This window comes from Solanum pennellii, chromosome 4 (genome assembly GCF_001406875.1).
Source record: "Solanum pennellii chromosome 4, SPENNV200".
In the NCBI taxonomy this organism is placed as follows: Eukaryota; Viridiplantae; Streptophyta; class Magnoliopsida; order Solanales; family Solanaceae; genus Solanum; species Solanum pennellii.
In genome coordinates, this window is record NC_028640.1 from 67,387,995 (window position 1) to 67,408,956 (window position 20,962).

General features: G+C 35.7%; 2 pseudogenes; both read right to left on the reverse strand.

Moving 5' to 3' along the window:
- Positions 1-2,192: 2,192 nt before the first annotated feature.
- LOC107017507 lies at positions 2,193-4,168 on the reverse strand (annotated as a pseudogene).
- A 2,136-nt stretch (positions 4,169-6,304) lies between these two features.
- On the reverse strand, positions 6,305-7,545 carry LOC107017468 (annotated as a pseudogene).
- Positions 7,546-20,962: the final 13,417 nt, after the last annotated feature.

The following is a 20,962-nucleotide window of genomic DNA, read 5'->3' on the forward strand; positions in this document are numbered from 1 at the left end:
CGTGTCTCTTGCATTCGAGACAAGTCTATTAAGTTAGTCAATAGCATATGCTCGAAACTATGAGTAGAACATTGAGTGCATGGCATGCACATGTTACTTCTTACTTTCCTTATTCGTACCTGTTTTTTATTTTTTTCATACTTTCTAACTTCACTGGTAAATTATCCCTTGTTAAGGAAAATTATGTAAACATAATAGTAGATGGCCTGATCCACTTAAGAGTGAGTGCTAGTTCATTGATTAATACAACTAATTCACATTAAATAATTACTAGAATTTGAACTGTTAAAACTAGAAACAAATAACTTTGCATATATATGTCGGCATAGAAGTTTTGTTATTTTTTTAATTTGGATTTTTCAATATTAAAATGTCACATTTCAATAATCCACACATATTCAGTTCTATAACCTATATTTTTAATAATCTTCATAATTTTCATTCTTTTTGTGTTCACAACCACCCAAAATTAAATGCTTAAATTTATAGTAATTTATTGTGTTCTTTCATGTATTCCTATATAAATGTAGATACGTAAAGCAAGTCTTTGAATTATATAGTGAAGTATAGTAGTTGACATTTGTCACAACAAAAATATTATGTGTTGTGATATTGCCTTCTTTTTGCTTTTTTTTTTTATGCCTATATTCTGAGTATAGAAATTTTTCATCAGTATATTGACGTGGCTTTGTAATCACAGTTTAGAAAAATAATTTTGATACTGATTTCGTAATTGTGTGATAAGGATTTTTAGGCTATAAGTAACTAGTGTAACTTAATTTTAGGAGCATTAATTTCGCAAAGTTCATCAAGTTGATACAATATATAAGGCTTTGTGCAATATTATTCTTACGTTTCAACTATTCTATGTAATATAAAAATTATTTTAGTTTTAGGAGTTACATATTTTATTAAACAACGGAGAAAACACTCTATAAAATCTTCAAATTTGTGAATCCTATTCCAATTGAAAATTAGTTCCATGATTAGTGTTATTCAATTTGCTTGAAATTTGACACAAATCCAAAGTATTATTTTATTTGTTGGTGAATGTCGAAAAAAAGGATGTACTTAAAAAGGTATTCACATCTTAAGAAGATATTGACTTTTACTTCGATCAATAATTAGTATTAGTGATGAATTTATGTTAAATTTATAAACATAAAAAATATGCAGGATTCTCATCGATCATTGGAAAAAATAATAGAGGATAACTATAGAGTCATATGTATAAATATTTTTCTACAGTCAAATCAAAGTCATTTAATCAATTTTTGTATATTCATTTTGAGTAAGTTACATAGTAATATATCACATGTTTGGATGTAATAACAAAAACATTTAATTATCACTTTAATTATCAAACCAAGTTTTATTGTCCAATTTGCAGGTTCATGGAATATATAATCATTTCACTCACAATAAAAAAAGTTATTGAATATGTTGATGTTCATATATTTCAACTTGTATATTTTTTTGTTGAATAGTTTGTGATACTTATTGTCGTGTGATTTTTGTTAATTGTACCGTATAAAATGTTTTCACGCAACTCACGTGTGAAGCACATGTTGAGGACTAGTATATATATGTGTGTGAGATTTCCTATCTAGAGTTATGATGATAATTAACATGATAATACGATTGAGTTTATCCCATTGTGAACAAGCTAGGGTTTGAATCCCATTGTGGACATTTTATTTTGTAGCTTGTCTTCATTTAGTTTTAGGATCAATCTATGGTTTTTTTATAATATAAAAACAAAACGTGCTAAAAGAGTACCTTATCACTTATATTTTTTACCGTTTCGAGTATGAATGCGCATCCACCCCACCATCCACATCTCGACAACATGCATCTTCTAAACATGGGAGTTCTTGACTGACCAACTTTCATTTCCACATAACAATTTACGTACACTCTATATAAAATACACATACATATATTGATGGGAAAATCATCAACAGATGAAACTTAAACAATATTTCCCCGTCTCAATTAATGTGATAGTTGGGATTTTATCTTTTAAATTTTTAATTAATGTGAATTACAATGCTTTTCACATAATTTTCAAAATCATAAATTTCACATAAAAAAAAAAACTTAAAGCTTTTGTATCCGAATTTACTGTCAAACTTAATGACTCTGTCTGTTTAACCATTTTTATCACTATAAATATTTTGTACGTCTAATCTCTAAGATGAGGCCTCATCCACTGGTATAGTATTGAAGTAGTGTTCAATTTGCTTGACTGCATTATCCTCGCCCTGAGTGTCGTTTCCTCTCTTTATTGGAACTAGGCTCTCCTTGTAATTGAAAACCCAACATCCATCAATGTTAGGGTCAGCTGAAATCCAAGATCTGTAACACGTCTTATTTTAGGGTCATATAGCACTAGCTGTGAAGTTTCTATGATCTCGAAAACCATCTTATTGTTATCCCAGATGTTGATAGGCCAATGAGCATCTATATGAGGTTGAATAGTATGAACTTTGGACCAATTTCTCTCTTGTTTCATTACCCACACATCATATATGGATGTCATAGGTTGGCCACTTGTTAACATTACAAGTGAGCCGCCATGCAATGTAAGCGCCCCCCAATGTTCAGTTGGAATATCTGGGACTTGCATCTCCCCAAACTGTTCACAGACCATGTCAAAAGAGAGAATCATGTAGATGTCATCGAGGCCCCTTGAAAGCCAGTAATAAACTCCGTTGAGATAAGTGGCATCAAGGGGTGCAGATAAGATAGTACTGGGAGGGAATTTGGGAGTAAGGCGTCTCCATGAATTGTTGCAGGAGGAATAAACACAGGTATAGACACGATTATTATCACTTAGTCCAAGATCATCTCAGAATACTCGAATCCATACAACCTTGTAATCTAGAGTCGACAGGTCAAATCCAAATCCATACTTCATCATTTATAATTTTTATCGTTTCGAGTATGAATGCGCATCCACCCCACCATCCACATCTTTACAATATGCATCTTCTAGACATGGGAGTTCTTGACTGACCAACTTTCATTTCCACATAACAATTTACGTACACTCTATATAAAATACACGTACATATATTGATGGGAAAATCATCAACAGATGAAACTTAATCAATATTCCCCCGTCTCAATTAATGTGATAGTTGGGATTTTATCTTTTAAATTTTTAACTAATGTGAAATACAATGCTTTTCACATAATTTTCAAAATCATAAATTTTACATAAAAAAAAACTTAAAGCTTTTGTATTCGAATTTACTGTCAAATTATAGAAGTTTCAATCTCAAAATTCGATTAATTAATGCCACGTAAATTTAATCAACCCCAACACTCAGAAAATCTACAATCAAACATATAAAGTAAAAAAAAAAATTAAGAAAGAAGTAAGCCGCCATGCAATGTAAGCGTCCCCCAATGTTCACTTGGAATAGCAGGGACTTGCATCTCATGTAGATCTCATCAAGGCCCCTAGAAAGCCAACAATAAACCCCGTTGAGATAAGTCGCATCAAGGGGTGCATATAAGAAAAACCGGGAGGGAATTCAAGAGTAAGGTGTTTCCTTGAATTGTTGCATAAGGAATAGACACAGACATAGACACGATTATAATAACCTAGTCCAAGATCATCCCAGAGCACTTGAAGCCATACAACCTTGTAATCTAGAGTCAACAGGTCAAATCCCAATCCGTACTGCTGATTATGGTGCGAGAAAAAGGACTCGATCTCAAAAGGCGCAGGAGGCAGAGACCTGAACTCTCTAGTGGCAGGATTCCACAGACCCAAGCAGACATCTTCTCCATAAAACAACTTCTGCACTAGGAATAAACCATCAACTGGACCAGCAACACACGAGAAATCAGCGACCCTCGGAAGCTGAAGGAGAGTTTTTTGTTCAGGGGTCACACTAGGAACAATTTCTTCAGGGAGCAAGGAGAATACAACATACCTTACGATGGGGTGTAATTCAGTAACTAATTTTGTGTTGCAAACAAGGAGACCGGCACAATTGTTGTTGCAATGTTAAAAATGTTCTTTTATGAAACTCGGACTTTTGATGAGAGCACGCCAGCTCTTGCGTACACATTTGAAACAGAAGAGTGATTCCACGGGCAATCTCAATAGAATATCAACTACGACATCTTCTGGTATAGGACGACCACCATCCATAGTAGTGCAAAAAGGTTCTTATTGTGCCTTACCGAAAAGGTCACAAACCTTTAATAAAGTCACAATCTTTCAGAAAGGTCGTCACCTTTAATAAAAGTCACAACTTTCCATAAAAGTCAGAACTTTTCATAAAAGTCGCAACTTTTTATAAAATTCACAACTTTTCATAAAAGTCACAACCTTTCATAAAAGTCGCAACTCTTCATAATAGTCGCAACTCTTCATTTTCCATTCACGCCTTTTAAAACCCAACAAAAAGGTCTCTTGAAACATAACTAACTTTTTATACCTATAAACTATACACTACTGTTTCCTTGGAATTGTGTTTTGATGGCTTATTCACACGTTTAGGCTTTTTATTTTTCGAACTCCTGAACGAAAATCTTAAATTCGCCACTGGCCAGGTTTAGGGATGACACTCCCTCTGTTAGTGTTAACTAACCAAGAAAAGAGAACAAATGGAAATTCTTACAAGATATTCTAGTAAGGAACTGGCCATTTGCTTGTCTAGACTTTTCATTAGCCATAAAGCAGTAAACGACTTTCCGGTTAGTTCGTGAGTTATTTACGTGTTAAAATCCGCACATCAAGTATGGTATTTGACTACTGGTTTAAATGTATAATTTGAGAACAAAACATATGCATTATTTTATACAAGGCAAAAGATGGAATCACTACAACAAAAATAACTTTTAGCGGCATTAAATATTGACATTAATAAAGAGTGTTAAAGTCTTTACCGGCATTAGTAAGTGTCATTAGAATAAATGTCTATAAAGACTTTAGGGACATATACAAAGTGTGACAATTGCCGCTAAAAATACATATTTAGCGGCATAACTAATTAATATGTCAACTCTTTCGGTTAAGATCAATCAGCAACACTTGAAAATTTAGCAAGTTTAAGTTGGCACTTCTTGCAAGTATTTCTAAAAGTTAAAATTTGAAAGACCAAAAGAATGATCAAAATCGGGCAGGATATAATTTAGAAGCAAAACCCTACATTACCAAATTCAAAAAAAATAAATAAAAAATATATTATAGAAAGAAATTGAAATCTAACTTTACAAACGAGGATGATATCTCCTTCCTTCATTATTACTATACTTGTTTGCCACTCCAGGGTGTTTCGATTAGGTTATTCTAGGAGAGTTTTGGCATCAACATCTTTTTTTCTGCCCGATGTTTGAAGCCCTTATTGAAACACCGATTGAATTCGAATTGCGCACAGTAGGGCCCATTCGGGAATGACGCTTCCCAACATGCCCATTCACATTAAATACTAACTAGAATCTTATTACATTTTTGAACTGTTAAACTAGAAACAAGACATAGGATAAGGGAAATATTCATTATTAACTTCACTTCTCCTTATTAGTATCAAAAGTTTCTCGTTTAGGAAATAGGAAGTTTTAAAGGACTAATTATATCCAATGGTTGATTCTATTTATGAATCAATCCCTTCGGTGCATTATTTCCATAGGTTCCAACATTGGTAACAAAATCTAGTTTTCTCGCTTGAATTGACATATTTATATACTTTTTCCTCATCTTATCTATCATGGATGCCACTCTTACCTTATGATTTATATCATCATTCATATTTTTTATTGTTCCGAGTATGAACGCGCATCCACCTCACTATCCACATCTCTGCAACATGCATCTTCTCGACATGATCAGAGTTCTTGACTGGCCAACTTTCATTCCCAAACAACAATTTACAAACATACTCTATATAAAATGCACGTACATATATAGATAGAAAAATCATGAACAGATGAAACTTAAACAATACTCCCCCCATCTCAATTAAAATGATATTGGGATTTTATCTTTCAAATTGTTAATTATTGTGATTGACAATGCTTTTCACATAATTTCCAAAAAAAAAAATTATTATTGAAAAAAACTTAAAGCTTTTGTATCTAAATTTACTGTCAAATAATAGAAATTTCAATCTCAAAATTCATATTAATGCCACGTAAATTAAATCAACCCCAACACTCAGAAAATCTACAATCAACATAAGAAGTTAAAAAAATAATAATTTAAGAAAGAAGTAGAAAAACCTTGAGATAATATGCCCTGCTAAAGGACTTACACCAAGAACATCATAATACTCTGTCTGTTTAACCATTTTTATCACTATAAATATTTTGTACGTCTAATCTCTAAGATGAGGCCTCATCCGCTGGTATAGTATTGAAGTAGTGTTCAATTTGCTTGACTGCATTATCCTCGCCCTGAGTGTCGTTTCCTCTCTTTATTGGAACTAGGCTCTCCTTGTAATTGAAAACCCAACAGCCATCAATGTTAGGGTCCAGCTGAAATCCAAGATCTGTAACACGTCTTGTTTTAGGGTCATATAGCACTAGCTGTGAAGTTTCCATGTTCTCGAAAACCATCTTATTGTTATCCCAGATGTTGATAGGCCAATGAGCATCTATATGAGGTTGAATAGTAAGAACTTTGGACCAATTTCCCTCTTGTTTCATTACCCACACATCATATATGGATGTCATAGGTTGGCCACTTGTTAACATTACAAGTGAGTTGCCACGCAATGTAAGTGTACCCCAATGTTCCCTTGGAATATCTGGGACTTGCATCTCCCCAAACTGTTCACAGACCATGTCAAAATATAGAATCATGTAGATGTCATCGAGGCCCCTTGAAAGCCAATAATAAACTCCGTTGAGATAAGTGGCATCAAGGGGTGCAGATAAGATAGAACTGGGAGGGAATTTGGGAGTAAGGCGTCTCCATGAATTGTTGCATGAGGAATAGACACATGTATAGACAAGATTATTATCACTTAATCCAAGATCATCCTAGAATACTCGAATCCATACAACCTTGTAATCTAGAGTCGACAGGTCAAATCCAAATCCATACTGATGATCATTATTGTGAGAAAAAAAACCCTCAACCTCAAATGGCGCAGGAGGCAGAGACCTAAACTCTTTGGTGGCAGGATTCCACAAACCCAAGCAGACATCTACTCCATAAAGCGACTTCTCCACTAAGAATAAGCCATTGACTGGACCTGCAACACACGTGAAATCAGTGACCCTCGGAAGCTGAAGGAGAGTTTTTTGTTCAGGGGTCACACCTGGAACAATTTCTTCAGGGAGCAAGGAGAATACAACAGACTTTACGATGGGGTGTAATTCAGGTGTCATTTTCATGTTGCAAACAAGGAGACGAGCACAATTGTTGTTGCGATATTGAAAATGTTCTTTTATGAAACTCGGACTTTTGATGAGAGCACACCAGTTCTTGCGCACACATTTGAAACGCAAGAGTGATTTCACGGGCAATCTCAATAGAATATCAACCACTACATCTTCTGGTATAGGAAGACCACCATCCATACTGGTTAAAAAAAGAGTCATGTTACAAACATATTTAAAGAGAACATATATAGAAACATGTTTTAATAGAACACACAGTAAATTGGACTCATCAATAATTAGGAGAAGACAAGTAAAGTAGTCATGTGGTTTGCTAGGGTAATTTAAATACCTTTTTTCAACTAATATCAATCAACAAATTCTTGGAAATGGAAAGAAATAAAAAGAATTAGCATGAACAGAAACAATGGCAGAAAAACACTATATCCCCAAATAGAACATATTCAGATTCAAATTCAAAATAAATAATCAGTCAGAAATCTAACCTTACAAGTTGATGAAGTAGAAGTGTCAAAAATTGATTGAGTGGTGTCGTAGAAATAGCTCAATTGTTGACTACTTCCTCCTACTTCTTGTCATTTTATTTTAAAGTACAACTCCTCTTAATTCCTTTCTAGGGTTTTAATTACCTTTGGGCTCACCAAGGCCCTCTTAGCTATAAAATCATATGTCTTAGTAGAGCCGTTTATATGGGCTAGATTCATTGGGCAGGCCTGACTTAACTCGTCATTTCATAGAACTGGGCTACTATTTTTTAAGCCCATTTAAGAATAGTGTTTTTTAGCCTGACCTAAATAAGTTAGTTGATTTGTGGGGGATTGAGATATATGGACAAGACCAGCTTGTGGGCCAAATAAATCTATTTCTTAAACGTTCTTGAATGTGAATTTTATATCCGTCATGTAAAATAAATTAAGTATAACAATAAAGGATTAATTAAGTAGTCAATAACATAGGCTCGAAACTATGAGTAGAACATTGAGTGCATGATACGCACATATTACTCCTTACTTTCCTTATTGGTACCTGTTTTTATTTTTTTTTCATACTTTCTAACTTCACTGGTAAATTATCCCTTGTTAAGGAAAATTATGTAAACATAATAGTAGATGGTCTGATCCACTTAAGAGTGAGTGCTAGTTCATTGATTGATACAACTAATTCACATTAAATAATTACTAGAATTTGAGCTGTTAAAACTAGAAACAAAATTTAGGGTAAGGTAACTCGCCTATTTGACCATGCGAGATGGTATCATGAAATGGAATCATGATATGATATCATAATATAGAATTATGAGATGAAATTGAAGTTCTATTTGAATATGCGATATGAAGTTTTGGTGTTGTATATTTTCTCGTAAACATAAGAATCTAATAAGTTGTAAATCTATTAAAATAGACTCAACTGTTTATTCAATCTTACCAAATAAACAAAAATTATAAAATAGCATAATAAATTATTACATTGTTGTATGTTCTCCACTTAAGCAATTGTTTCATCAAACTTTAATTCAATAAAAAAATTGAACATAAATTGTAGTGTACTAAGATAGTATTTTATATTACTCAACAATCGGTTGGTGTGAATTAAAGTGACTATATGTTGGTGAGAATAATAAATTTTAAAAAGTAATGATCTTGTTATAAATTTTATTTACATATAAAATAAATGGTTAGTAGATATAAATGTGGGGTTGTTTTAACAAAATATAAACTTGTGGATCAATATTTATATTTAAAATATCTCAAATCATGATATGAAATTCCTATATCATGATTTTGGGAGAATATGAAATCACATCTCATGATAATAAATCATGAGATGGAATCAGCGTAAAATTGCATGTCCAAACGCTGATTCCATCACACGATTCCTATCGTTATATGGTATTGCATGACCAAAGAATACATGGTGATGCTGAATCAATCCCTTAAGTGCATCATTTCCATAGGTTCTAACATTGGCAACAAAATCTAGCTTTCTCGCTTTTATGACATATTTCTATACTTTCCTCATTTTATCTATCAGGAAGGCCACTCCCATCTAATCCCATATATTCTTATTTATAATCTTTATCTCTTCGAGTATGACCGAAAATCCACCTCCATATCCACTTCTTTGCAACAATATGCATCTTTTGTGCATGGGAGTTCTTGACTAGGCAACTCCCTTTTCCATACAACAATTTATATACACACATACATATATCAATGGAAAAATCATCAACAAAATTTCCAAATCCTCTTTCATTAAGCAAGGGCTAAGTAACAACAAAAACAAATTGTTTGCTTGTTGTTAAGTTTATCAGAAAGTAGGACATACAATCTCTTAGGACAACTACTATTATTCATAAATAACCCACCAGCATCACCGTTGCTACCATAATTTGATGTTTTTTATAAGATATTTGTTGGAATGTATGCGTCCACTTATATAAATGGGACCAGGTCCTCAATATAGTAAAATCAGACAGTAAAGAACAAATGCAAGAACGTAAAGATTGACAAGTAAATTTACAAGGAAACCTCTTTGTTCAAGGGAGGAAAACCACGACCTGTTGTCAACAGGATTTTTCAAACCACTTTCACTAATCTTCAGCAAGCAAACGAAAAAGTAAGTTACAACAAGAGATTAGCCTGCTAATCTCCCCACTAAGTAATACTCCCTATCACTTAGCTGAGCCTGAGCAAACACAACACTGCTCTCAAAAGTAAAAGCCTAAGTTACCCGTAACCCAAGATCTTACAATGATTCACCCAAGGTTGAAACGTTTCTACCACAGTTGAAACGAATCCTACTATTTAAGAACAATAACAAGCAAACAAAATACAGCAAACACAAAAAGCAATGAAAATACTTCGATCAGTTTCCTTGATGTTATTGAGGCTTGAATTTCTCTCTTTGAATGAATGAATGAATTTTGTTGTTGTTTGTTTGATATATACCAAGAAAAGTTATTACCCATCAAACAAACAACCTGGTCGTGCCTTATTTGTGATCTACTCTGCTGCTCCACCAACTTTTCTGATGCAGACAACTTTTATAGTTTTCCACTTTGAAGCCTAGATGAGTTTCATACTTTGTAGAAGACCAGGTCCCTGCACTTGTGAGAATATCATCAAAACATCTAAGAGCATAAACACTTATCAATTTCCACCTCTTGATGATGACATACAACCTTCATAACTCCTCACGTGAGTGTACAATCATTCATTCATATGACCATAAACAATAAGCATTGTTCATATAACCAATGAACTCTCCATCACTCTATCAAGTCCCTTTGTTGAATTGAGCAGAGTTCTTCCTTGAAGATGGCTTTCGCTTTGTAAGCTTATGAATTTTCAGAGAGGAGAAAATCCAAATTTAGTTTGCCAAATCTTGAGTTTGTGTTATGTGTTAAGAGATCATATCAAATACACACAAACTCCTTGGTACCACCCATTGGCTGAGACTCTACCTTTCTGGAAGGACGTCCACCTACCACATCAAAAGTGGCATCTTTTCTAACATCTGTCTTATCGTCCTTTCACATACGCAGTTTTGCAGGGACCAGGTCCCTTGCAAACTTCATTATGAATTCTTGAAAGGCTTGCTGATTGACTTTCTTCTTTGAATGAATGTATTTAATATGGTGTTTGTCATGTTGAAGAAAGAGTTACTATCCATTAGACAAACACCCTCATCCATTCTGATTGGTGTAGTGCGCTGACGCCTCACTAACCTCTGACACGACAGCTTTACAGTTGGACCCCATTATAGATCTGAACTCAGACAAGGACCAGATCCCTTCATTTGTGAGGATCATCAAAATACCTACAATATAACACTATTGAATGTAATTATTCCGATAACAACCAACATGGCCGGATGTTCACTCTAAGACATTGAAGAAGTGGTTGATTTTTTGGATAACATTATGTAAAAACAAACTCATTTTAAAAATATTACGTCCAACTATTTAGACATTTTCTTTAATAAAGTATTTAGGACATATGTACTATATATACATGCACTTCACATTTTATACAATGTATAGAAATGCTGAAAGTTTAGTTGCCAACTTGGCAAGTCAAACAAAATAAATCTTTCCATTAGTAGCAATAAAAGTTTCTCGTTTTTACAATTATTGCATGTGGATATTTGGGGACCATCTCCTTTTCTTTCTTCAAAGGTCATCGTTACTTTCTTGTTTTTGTGAATGACTATAGCAATTTTTTTGGGGATTTCCAATGTTTAAGAAATCAGATGTTTCGCATATTTTTCTTCAATTTGAGGGACTTGTTGAAAATTAATTCAATATCACCATAAAGTATATCCAAACAGATGATGGCGACGAATTTTGTGTGCTCACTCCTGTTTTAAATAAGCAAGGGATTCGTCATCGGCTTTCGTTCCCCCACACTCATGAGTTGTAACTAAAGTCCCTCGGAAGCTGAAGGAGAGTCTTTCATTCAGGGGTTTCTTCAGCGAGTGTGATACTTTCGAGTTACAAACGAGTAGACAGACATGATTATTCCTGTGATGAAAATGTTCTTTTATGAAACTAGAAATTTTGATAAGAGGATACCAATGCTTGTACACATTTGAAACGCAAAAGTGATTCCACATGCAACCTCGATAGAATATTAACTACTACATCTTCTGGTAAAGGACGACAAGCATCCATACTCGATTATCTCCGCCAATTAATAAGAAAGAGCATACTATGATGTCTTCCTCCATAATGGGCTTAGCAACTCACGCAATCAAACTGTCCTGTGCTCTTAGACTGACATATTGATTCCCTGAATATTAAGCTCGATATGAATTTCTTATTGTTTTTCTGCTTCTACACTCACATCAAGTAGCCATGGAAGATACACAGAAGCAAATGTCAATATTTTTCCACTTTGAATGCTTGATATATTCCTATAATATTTCAAAGTTGACCGTTTCTTAAAGCTTATTTTAATAAAATAATACACATTTAGCCAACAATTCAGAAAGTAGTCAAATGTTAGCAAAACACTATAAACAAATAAACTTTATGTTTTTATCAATGACCAAAGTATAAACAGTACATGATGAATGTGTAGAAGCCAATAACCCAATACTAAAAGTTTCATCCACTCTTTATAATTGAGCTAGGCTCTTCTTGTAATTGAAAACACAATAGCCAATATGGTCCAAATAAATTCCAAGATATGCAATTTCACTTGATGTAGGGTCATATAGCAGCTGAGAAGTTCGTCTGATTTTGAGAATGATCTTATCGTTCTCCCAGATGTCGTAAGGCCGATGAGGATCTATAGGAGGTTGAACTGTAAGGACTTTCGACCAACTTCCCTTTTGTTTCATTTCATATATGGATGTCATAGACTTAGCACTGCCTAACATTGCTAGTGAGTCGCCATGCAATGTATGCTTCCTCCCGTGTTCATTTGGAATAACTAGGAGTTGCATCTTCCTAAATTGTTCGCTGCCCATATCAAATGAGTGAATTGTGTACATATCATATACAGGCAATGAGCGCCAATAATAAACCCCATTGAGATAAATGACCGTCAAAGGACAAACTTGAGGTATAAATGGAAGGGAATTCGAGAACCTTCCATGAGTTTTTGCATAAAGGATATACACAGATAGAGACATGAGGGTAAACGCCATTTCCCTTATAATTTCGAATCTATACAACCTTATAATCTTGAGTCAACAGGTCAAACTCCAACCCAAATTGATGATAATGATCTGCAAAAAAGTGCTTAATCTCAAAAGGGGCACAAGGTAGAGGCCGAAAGTCTCTGGTGACAGGATTCCATTATCCTGAGCGTGACACCGTTATTATAAATTTGTTCCTACACTAAGAATAAGACATAAACTGGGCCAGCAACACATTTCGTATTAGATATATTCGGAAGGTAAAGGATTACTTTTTGTGTTGAATCCATCCCATTGTTTTAGTCAACTTTAGCTATTCAATTGGTACAAGCAATTGTTAAAAAGGAATAGTAATTGGAGTTGAAAAGAAAAGATTTGGTAGTTGGCAAATTGGTAAGATTTGCAACCATTTTTGACTTTGCTATATTTACATATGTCATTAGTGACATAGGCATGGTTTTATCCTTCTATAAATAGAGCATTCTTGCTCATTTGTAGAACACACCAAGTTAGAGAGAAAAACCATTTTGAGAGCAAAGTGAGGTATTCCATAGACTATACAAGAAAATAGTCTGTGAAGAAAAATAGAGTGTGAGCGATATTTTAGTAAGACGGAAACCAAAAGAGTGTTGTTCCTTTTGAGTGTGTAGTAGTCACTTTGAGTATTGTATTCGTGACTACACAGTGTAAAATTCCTTACTATAGTAATATCAATTGCTCCTCTTAGTCCGTGGTTTTTTCCCTTATTCAGAAGGGTTTCCACGTAAAATTCTTGGTGTCGTTATTTTCCCATTTTATTTCCATTACTTTTACCATATATATTTTTGTGCTTGTCCGCGTTTTCCCAACAAACTGGTATCAGAGCCAAGGTTTTATCTGAGTATGCTCTGTGGTTGCAGCACAGTCTGAACTTCCACATCAGAAAAGATTTACTTTGATTTGCGATAACTATATTTTTTGGGGAAAACAATGGAAGCCAACACAAGTAGAATGGTTACTTTGAATGGTGTTAATTATGCCATTTGGAAGGGAAAAATGGAAGATCTGCTTTATGTTAAGAATTTTTACAAACCAGTATTTACCACTGTAAAGCCTGATAATAAAACAGATGAAGAGTGGAATCTGTTGCATAGACAGGTCTGTGGATTCATTAGGCAATGGGTCGACGATAATGTGTTGAACCATATTTCTGGGGAAACACATGCTCGAACCCTATGGGAGCATCTTGAAAGTTTGTATGCTCGAAAGACTGGCAACAACAAAATGTTCTTAATAAAGCAGATGTTGAGTTTGAAGTATCATGATGGTTCTCCGATGACAGACCATCTGAATAATTTTCAGGGGATAATGAACCAATTATCTGCTATGGGCATCAAATTTGATGAAGAAATTCAAGGCTTGCTTCTACTTGGTTCCCTACCAGATTCATGGGAAACATTTAGAACGTCATTGTCAAATTCTGCTCCGGATGGTGTGATCTCTATGGATTCCGCCAAGAGTAGTGTCTTGAACGAAGAGATGAGAAGAAAAACTCAAGGTTCCTCTTCGTCGGATGTCCTGATAACTGGCCCCAGAGGGAGAAATAAAACTCGTAGTTCTCAGCATAGAGAACAAAATAGGAGCAAATCCAAAGGCAGACTTAAGGATATTGAGTGCTATCATTGTGGCATGAAAGGGCACACAAAGAAGTTCTGCAGGAAGTTGAAGAGGGAGAACAAAAACAAAGAGGAAACTAAAGAAGATGGCAATGAAAATTGCCTAGCCACCGTCACCACCGAAGATCTTGTTACCGTTCTTGATGCAAACATGATAAATATTGCTTGTGATGAGTCAAGCTGGGTTGTGGACACTGGTGCCGCATCTCATGTGACATCAAGGAAGGATTTTTTCTCTTCCTACACTCTTGGTGATTTTGGAACCTTGAGTATGGGTAATGAGACTGTTTCTAGGGTGGTTGGTATTGGTACAATTTGTTTGGAAACTAGTGTTGGAACTAAACTAGTTTTGAACAATGTGAAACATGCTCCTGATGTTCGTCTGCACCTAATTTCTGTTGGTGTTTTAGATGATGAAGGATATGTTAGTACCAACGGTGATGGAAAATGGAAGCTCATTAAGGGTTCCTTGGTTGTGGCTTGTGGTAACAAACGTCGTGGTCTATACTGGACTACGGCCTCTGCTTGTGTTGATATGGTGAATGCGGTTGAGAGCGATAGCTCTTCAACATTATGGCACAAGAGGCTTAGCCACATTAGCGAGAAAGGACTTAATGTTCTAGCCAAGAAGAAATTATTGTCAAATTTCCAAAGTGCTAAATTAGAAAAATGTGAGCACTGCTTGGCTGGTAAACAAAATAGAGTTTCCTTTAAGTCCTACCCTCCTTCGAGAAAGACAGAGTTGCTTGAGTTAGTGCACTCTGATTTATGTGGTCCAATGAAGACAAAGACATTGGGTGGTGCACTTTACTTTGTCACTTTCATTGATGATTGCTCGAGAAAACTTTGGGTCTATGTCTTGAAGACTAAAGACCAAGTGTTAGGTGTCTTTAAGCAGTTTCAGGCTTCAGTTGAAAGAGAAACTGGAAAGAAAGTGAAATGTATTCGTACTGATAATGGTGGTGAATATTGTGGACCATTTGACGAATACTGCAAGCATCAAGGTATTAGACACCAGAAGACTCCTCCCAAGACTCCTCAGCTTAATGGTTTGGCTGAGAGGATGAACAGGACCTTGATGGAAAGAGTTAGATGTTTGCTTTCTGAAGCAAAGTTGCCAAACTCATTTTGGGGTGAGGCTTTATTGACCGCTGCACATGTTATTAATCTATCTCCTGCTGTTGCTTTGCAAAGTGATGTACCAAATAGTGTTTGGTATGGAAAGGATGTTTCCTATGACCATTTGAGAGTATTTGGTTGCAAAGCTTTTGTACATGTGCCGAAAGATGAGAGGTCAAAGTTAGATGCCAAGACAAGGCAATGCATCTTCATTGGATATGGCCTAGATGAATTTGGTTACAGGCTATATGATCCAATTGAAAAGAAACTTGTGAGAAGCCGTGACATTATTTTCATGGAGAATCAAACAATTGAAGATATTGACAAAGCGGAGAAGGTAGAATCTTCAAATTTTGATGGTATAGTTCATCATGATGAAGTTCCTCACACAAGTGTGCATGATGATGTTGGGTTTGATAATCATGGTGACGCCCAGAATCATGTATCGAATCAACATGTTGATGTTGATAATAACAATGATATTGTTATTGATGATCCTGTTGCTCATGAAGTTGTGGACGAATCAAATATTCCGCTTCGGAGGTCCACAAGACAGCGGTTTCCTTCCTCCCGTTATTCACCCAATGAGTATGTGTTACTCACTGACGGGGGAGAACCTGAATGTTATGAGGAGGCCATGGAAGATGAGCACAAGAATCAATGGATTGAAGCCATGCAAGACGAGATGAAGTCTTTGCATGAGAACCACACTTATGAGTTGGTAAAATTGCCCAAGGGCATGAGAGCTTTGAAGAACAAGTGGGTGTTCAAAGTTAAAGTTGAAGAACACAACTTGAAGCCCAGGTACAAAGCTAGATTGGTTGTTAAGGGATTCGGTCAAAGGAAAGGTATTGACTTTGACGAAATATTTTCTCCTGTTGTGAAAATGTCCTCGATTCGCACAGTTCTAGGTTTGGCTGCTAGTCTTAATTTAGAGATTGAGCAGATGGATGTGAAGACGGCTTTCCTTCACGGTGACCTAGAAGAAGAGATTTATATGGAACAACCTGAGGGCTTCAAAGTAGATGGTAAAGAAAATTTTGTATGCAAACTTAAAAAGAGTCTCTATGGCCTCAAACAAGCTCCCAGACAGTGGTACAAAAAGTTTGAATCTGTTATGGGGGAGCAAGGCTATAAGAAGACTTCTTCAGATCATTGCGTATTTGTACAAAAATTTTCTGACAAAGATTTTATCATCCTTTTGTTGTATGTGGATGATATGTTGATTGTGGGCAAGAATACTTCCAAGATTGACGAGCTGAAGAAAGAGTTGTGTAAGTCTTTTTCTATGAAAGACTTGGGTCATGCCAAGCAAATTTTGGGCATGAGAATTACTCGTCTTAGAGATAAAAGGAAGATTTATTTGTCCCAGAAGAAGTACATTGAACGCGTATTGGAGCGCATCAATATGAAGAATGCGAAGCCTGTGAGTATACCTCTTGCTGGTCATATGAAGTTGAGCAAGAAGATGTGTCCTACAGCTAGGGAGGAAAAAGAGAACATGGCCAAAGTTCCATATTCCTCCGTTGTCGGAAGTCTAATGTATGCAATGGTGTGCACTAGACCTGATATTGCTCACGCAGTTGGTGTTGTCAGTAGATTTCTCGAAAATCCGGGAAAAGAGCATTGGGAAGCTGTGAAATGGATACTCAGGTATCTTAGAGGAAGCTCAGATGAATGCTTGTGTTTTGGAGCATCAAATCCAATCTTGAAAGGCTATACAGATTCTGATATGGCAGGTGACCTTGATAACAGAAAATCCACTACTGGATATTTGTTTACTTTTTCAGGGGGAGCTATATCATGGCAGTCAAAGTTGCAGAAATGTGTTGCACTATCTACAACTGAAGCTGAGTATATTGCGGCTACTGAAGCCGGCAAGGAGATGATATGGCTAAAGCGATTTCTTCAAGAGCTTGGTTTGAATCAGATGGAGTATATTGTCTATTGTGACAGCCAGAGTGCAATAGACTTGAGCAAGAACTCCATGTACCATGCAAGAACAAAACACATTGACGTCAGATATCATTGGATTCGTGAGAAAGTGGAGAATGAATCATTTCACGTCAAAAAGATTCACACAAGTGAAAATCCTGCAGATATGCTGACCAAGATGATACCGAAAGACAAGTTCGAGTTATGCAAAGAACTTGTGGGTATGATCTCTCTCTAAAGAAGTTGAAGATACCTTCTTCCAGTAAATGGGACTGGAGGGGGAGATTTGTTGAATCCATCCCATTGTTTTAGTCAACTTTAGCTATTCAATTGGTACAAGCAATTGTTAAAAAGGAATAGTAATTGGAGTTGAAAAGAAAAGATTTGGTAGTTGGCAAATTGGTAAGATTTGCAACCATTTTTGACTTTGCTATATTTACCTATGTCATTAGTGACATAAGCATGGTTTTATTCTTCTATAAATAGATCATTCTTGCTCATTTGTAGAACACACCAAGTTAGAGAGAAAAACCATTTTGAGAGCAAAGTGAGGTATTCCATAGACTATACAAGAAAATAGTCTGTGAAGAAAAATAGAGTGTGAGCGATATTTTAGTAAGAAGGAAACCAAAAGAGTGTTGTTCCTTTTGAGTGTGTAGTAGTCACTTTGAGTATTGTATTCGCGACTACACAGTGTAAAATTCCTTACTATAGTAATATCAGTTGCTCCTCTTGGCTCGTGGTTTTTTCCCTTATTCAGAAGGGTTTCCACGAAAAATTCTTGGTGTCGTTATTTTCCCATTTTATTTCCATTACTTTTACCATATATACTTTTGTGCTTGTACGCGTTTTCCCAACATTTTGTTCAGGGGTCACATTCAGAACTATTTTTCTCGGGAGCAAGGATAACACCACAGACTTCACGAAGACTGGTGGGATCCTTGTTATTTTGAAGTCGCAGACAAAGACGGGCACCATTGTTCTTCTAATGAAATTGTTTCTCTTTAAAACTCGCACTCTTGATGAGACCATACATGTGCTTGCACACACATTTGAAACGTGTAATTCAATGGAAAATCATCTCATAGCTGTAATTTAGCAGTAAATAAATACAATACGTTAGGTGCTAAGTAAGGAAAGAAATTAAAATTGATTCCTATGAATCTGCAGTGATTCCTATAAACTTGCTACCTAAATATAACTATGTATATTACTAGATTTAAGTCTATATACATTCTATAATACCCCCTAAAGCTGGAGCATATATATTGATCATGCTCAGCTTGTTACAAAGATAATCAACTTGAGTTCCATTCAATGCCTTGTTGAGTAAAATCAGCTACTTGTTCTCCTGTCTTCACGTAGCCAGTGGAAATCAAGTTTTCCTGAATCTTCTCACGAATAAAATGACAATCAACCTCCATATGTTCAGTTCATTCATGATACACCAGATTTGAGGCAATATGCAAGGCAACTTGATTATGACACCAAAGTTTTGCTGGTGTATGATGTTCCAACCCAATTTCAGCTAGAAGATGATGTATCCACATAATCTCACATGTAGACTGTGACATAGCTCTGCACTAGATCAAAAAACAACACTTTTTTTCTTACTTCTCCATGAAACTAGATTCCCTCCAACAAAGACACAATAGCCTCTAGTCGATCTCCTCTCAATTTTGGACCCGACATAGTCAGCATCTGCAAAAGACTCAACACGAGTATGACCATGATTGTTATACAATATCCCAAGTCCAAGGGCTCCTTTCAAGTAACATAAAATCTGCTCCAAAGCTGCCCAATGTTTTACCGTAGATAAGGACATAAACTGGCTGACAACACTTACTGCAAAAGCAATGTCTGGACGAGTCACACTAAGGTAATTTAACTTCCCAACTAACCTACTGTATCTCTCGGGATCATCAAAGAGGTCGTCGTCATCTTTCATAAGTTGCACATTGGGAACCATTGAAATACTGCAAGGTTTAGCTGCTAAATTTCCAGTGTCTGCGAGAAGGTCAAAAATATACTTTCTCTAAGACAACAAAATTCTTTTCTCGTTTCTATTCACCACTATACCCAAAAAGTATTTCAACTGACCCAAGTCTTTCGTATGAAACCTAGTATGCAGGAAATATTTGAGGGAAGACATCTCCGCATAATCACTTCCTGTGATGAAAATGTCATCAACATACACAACCAGTAGGATAGTGCCAACTACAGATTGTGGGCAGAAGATTGAGTGATCACATTTTCTTATTTTCATCCCAAACTCCACGACTACCTCGCTGAACTTCCTAAACCAAGCTCGTGGACTCTGTTTCAAGCCATACAAACACTTTTTCAAGTAACACACTCTCACATACTCCCCTGAGCAACAAAACGGGTGGTTGCTTCATATATACTTCATCTTGAAGATCACCATAAAGGAATACATTTTTGATATCCAACTGATGTAAAGGCCAATTCTCAAAAGCAACTATGACAAGCGGACGGAAGTAAGTTTAGCAACTGTAGAAAAAGTGTTTGAATAATCCACCCCATAGGTCTGAGCATACCCTTTAGCCACAAGCCTGGCCTTAAGTGTTGACATAGAACCAATTGGGATTTACTTTAATTGTGAACACCCACTTATATCCCATTGGTTTCTTCCCACTAGGTAAATCCACAAAATCCCACGTGTGATTCTCCTCTAAGGCATGTATTTCCTCAAGCATCGCATCATACCATCCAAGATGATTCAAAGCTTCCTTCATTGTTTTGGGTACAGAGATAGAGTCTAAAGAAGCAACCAAGGACCTTGATGAAGAGGATAAGCGGTCGTAAGAAACAAAATTAGCAATGGAATACATCGAATGACAAGTCTTTTTACTTTTGCGAAGAGCAATAGGCAGATCAAGATCATCTGAAGGATCGGGTGAAGAAAGATTTGATAACAAAGGAGCTGATGCGGAACATGTATCATCGATCTCTCGTCTTCTTGAATAAAGTTAAACAATTGGTGGTCTTACCGGAGTAGAAGATGTGTACCCAGTAGTCAAATGGTGTTCAATAGGGGAACTAAGAGATTGAAGGACATCATCTGATTGTTTTGTCACAGAATGAGTAACTTGATAGACTAACCACTCATCTTCTTCCCCTTGAGTTATCGAACTGGGAGGTGCATAGAACAATGGTGTCTACTCTGAAAATACCACATCATCTATACCCCTTCTGAAGGTGAGAATAACCCAAGAGAACACACT